Source organism: Trichechus manatus, unplaced genomic scaffold, assembly GCF_000243295.1.
Source record: "Trichechus manatus latirostris isolate Lorelei unplaced genomic scaffold, TriManLat1.0 scaffold00037, whole genome shotgun sequence".
Classification (NCBI taxonomy): Eukaryota; Metazoa; Chordata; class Mammalia; order Sirenia; family Trichechidae; genus Trichechus; species Trichechus manatus.
This window is the reverse complement of record NW_004443973.1, coordinates 13,473,336-13,477,021: the sequence shown is the minus strand read 5'-3', so window position 1 is coordinate 13,477,021 and position 3,686 is coordinate 13,473,336. Positions and strand designations below refer to the sequence as shown.

Here is a 3,686-nt window from a genome sequence, read left to right as displayed (position 1 = left end):
TAGAACACATGTCTTTAGTTTGTACAACAGAATTTTCCAGATCTTTTTAAGTTTTATTTCATTTTACACAGTTCATTTTTAAGTCCATCTCTTTCCTCTCACATTTTACTATAAGTGGCAAGGAGAAACCACGCAGCCCCTTTAAGATCTTGCTTAGAAATCTCCTCAGCCAGATATCCAAGTTCATCACTTACAAGTTCTTCCTTCCACCAGATATTTGAACATAATTCAGATAAATTCTTTGCCATGGCATAAGAAGCATCACCCTTCCTCTGTGTTCATCATTTCCTTTTAAATCCTCGCCAGAAGCACATTGAATGTCTACATGTCTAGCACATTCTGTTGGTGGCACCGTGTATTCACTAAGATGATAGAAACTTTCTATGGCTCTCCTCACTTCCTTTTGAGTCCTCACCAGAATTGCCTTTGACGTCCATAATTCTATCAACAGTCTCTTCAAGGCAATGTAGGTTTTTATTATTAGGCACCTTAAAACTCTTCTAGCCTCCACCCAATTCCAAAACCACTTCCACATTTTAGGTATTTGTTAGAGCAGTGCCCTCATTTCTTGGTACCAAATTCTCTCTTAGTTATCTAGTGCTGCTATAACAGAAATAGCACAGGTGGGTGGCTTTAACAAACAAATTTATTTTCTCAGAGTTGGCTAGAAGACCTAATTCAGGGTGCCGCCTCTAGAAGAAGACTTTCTCTGTCAGCTCTGGAGGAAGATCCTTGTCTCTTTTGAGCTTCTGCTCCTGAGCAGTCTTCATGTGGCTTGGCATCTGTCTCCCCCCATCTCTATTTGCTAGCTTGCTTGTTTAATCTCTTTTATATCTCAAAAGAGATTGATTTAACATGCACCTATACTAATACTGGAACCCTGGTGGCACGGTGGTTTAAGTGTTTGGCTGCTAACCAAAAGGTTGGCAGTTTGAATCCACCAGCTGCTTCTTGGAAACCCTAGTTCTGTGCTGTCCTACAGGGTCACTATGAGTCGGAATCGACTTGAGGCATAAGGTTTGGGTTTTTTTTTTTTTTTTAATACTAATACTGTCTCATTAAAATAACAAAGAAAACTCATTCCCAAATAGGATTATAACCACTACAGGGGTTAGGGTTTATAGCACATATTTTGGGGGGACACAATTCAATCGATGACAATAAATAATAAAAAATAAGTACCAGTAAGCAAGATGATTGCAGGTTGTGATTGATCCTATAATGCAAGTAAAAGACTCCTGAGGAGAGGACTACTTTATATTTGTGAAATGAATGAGGTTCTCGTGGCATCAGCTGAACTCCCCAACTCTTTTATGACCTTCCCCTGATGACATCAGTATGATAAGTCAGTTAACAGGCTGGCTACACATTGGGCGATCAGGGTGGTTGTGAGCTGGTGGAGACTGTAAATGAAACAGAAGCAGGTAGATGGCTGAAACAGAAGCAGGTAGATGGCCTGAACAGCTCAGCCATCCTACTCTTGGAAGTACTTGGTATCCCTTTTCAGGGTAGCACTTTGTTTTAGAGTCAGGAGTTTGTCTGATTTTTTTTTTTTTTTTTTTTTGACTGTTTTCTTAACGTTGTCATCTCTCTAGCTCTCTGAGATTTTCTCATTTTCTTCTTCCTCACACAAGGTCTTCTACATTATTTAGAGTAGCTTGTGGCCACACTGCCATCAAAGAGGGCATCTCACAAGACTTTCTAGGCACTCAAAATTCTACAAGAAAGGGGTAGGTGTAACATAAGTTCAGATTGAAACTGTGAAGGACCTCTATAAAGCCAAAGGAGTCAGGAAGCTTACCCAACAGATCAGTGTTTCCCAAAGAGATGATTTTAGGAGGCAAATGGTAAATTTTTTTGAAAAAGAAATTAGTAGTAGTGTATTTATTTTAATGTATGTTAGAAAAGAAGTAATCAGATATGGTGAAGATTATGGACTCTGGAGCCAAACTGACTTCCAGATCGACCACTTACTAGCTGTCAAGTAGGGCAAGTTATTAACTCTATGTCCTTCAATTTCCTCATCTATAAATGGGGATAAAAATAGTCCTACCTCATTGGGATTTTGAGAGAATTAGATTAGTTAATATTATGTAAAGTGTTCAGAAGAATGATGAATAGTAAATTTATTATGATGATGATTATTAATACATCCAACAATTTCATGAATGATGATATTTATGATCTGGCAAAATTGTGTAAGTTTAAAAAGTAACTGGGTTCAAAGAGAAATAGTAAGTAGTATAGATATACTCAGATATGGCAAAATGGATAAAGATAGTGTGTACTAAAGTCTGGGAAATATTCCAGAAGATTGTGTCATGGAGATTTTGCCTCTTAAATATTTCTGTAATCCATATCCTTCTCTGCATCCCTATTACCACTTCCCTCTATCATTTACCACAGTAATCATCTCTCATCTGGACTTTTTAGAGAGACCTCTAACCTGGCCCCTGGATATCCTTTTAGATCAGTAATGAGGTCACTCCTGAGGTTCACCCTTCAACCAAAGGTTAGACAAGCCCATAAAACAAAATGAGACTAAGTGGGCACACCAGCCCAGGGGCAAGGACAGAAGGCAGGAGGGGACAGGAAAGCTGGTAATGGGGAACCCAAGGTCAAGAAGGGGAGAGTGTTGATATGTCGTGGGGTTGGCAACCAGTGTCACAAAATAATATGTGTATTAATTGTTTAATGAGAAGCTAGTTTGCTTCGTAAACCTTCATCTAAAGTACAATAAAATAAAAAATAGAGAGACCTCTAACCTTTCTCCTTGCTCCCCATTTTTGTCCCCCCTCAAAAATACTTTCAACTCTGCTATTCAAGGTTTCTTTCAGAACTGGAGAATTTGACCACACATGTTTCCCTGCTTAAAATCTTTTATTAGTATCTCACTTATTCTTAAGATAAAGTCCTAACTCCATGGCTTCTGATTCACAAGACTCTCCATTATCTGGCTAGCCCCTATCTGCCCGTCCAGTTATATCTGCCACTATTTCAGCCCCAGCCTTGACCCGTAAGCAACACCAAAGTGCTTGGAGTGCCACACACACATTTGTTTCTGCATTGGCTCATGCTGACCACGCTCCTTGGAGAAACTCTGGTCCACTCACACTGGACAGTTCCTGACCACTCCCCAGACTGGGATGAGGTCCTCCTTTGTTCTCCCATTTACCTAGTGCACATCTCTATCACTGACTTCAATGCTGTTTTATAATTATCCTTTGTGTTTCTGATTGCACAGTTAGAGTGTCAGTGAGTACCCTGAGGTCAAGGACTGTCTGTTCATTTTTGTGTTCCTGGGAATCTGCGTAGTGCTGGGCACTGAATGAGAAGTCAGTAGTGCTTGTTCTTTATTTTGCAGTCATCTATGTTTGATCATAAGTACTATGGATTGACATTTAAAAAAATCATTTAAAATTTTATATAGCTTCTGGTTATATCCAAAATACTTCACATTTATCTCTTCTTAATGTGTGTGTGCGTATGTGTAGAGAGAGAGAGAGAGAAATAACTTTATTCTCATGTATCCAAAGATTGGCTGACTTGCTTAAGAATTACTTTTCAACCTCTCCAGTCTTACTCTTATCTCCAAGCTCTTTATTTAGTACAGTATTTACCTTCCTGTAAGATCAACTTAGGAAATATTATTTCTGGAGGTAGATTAAACCAAAAAAAAAAAAAAA

General features: G+C 38.8%; 1 protein-coding gene across 1 annotated transcript in view; it reads left to right on the top strand.

Moving 5' to 3' along the window:
• ERICH2 (glutamate rich 2) overlaps window positions 1–3,686 on the top strand; it is a 63,298-nt gene that overhangs the window by 37,268 nt on the left and 22,344 nt on the right. The gene's annotated exons all lie outside the window — the stretch shown is intronic.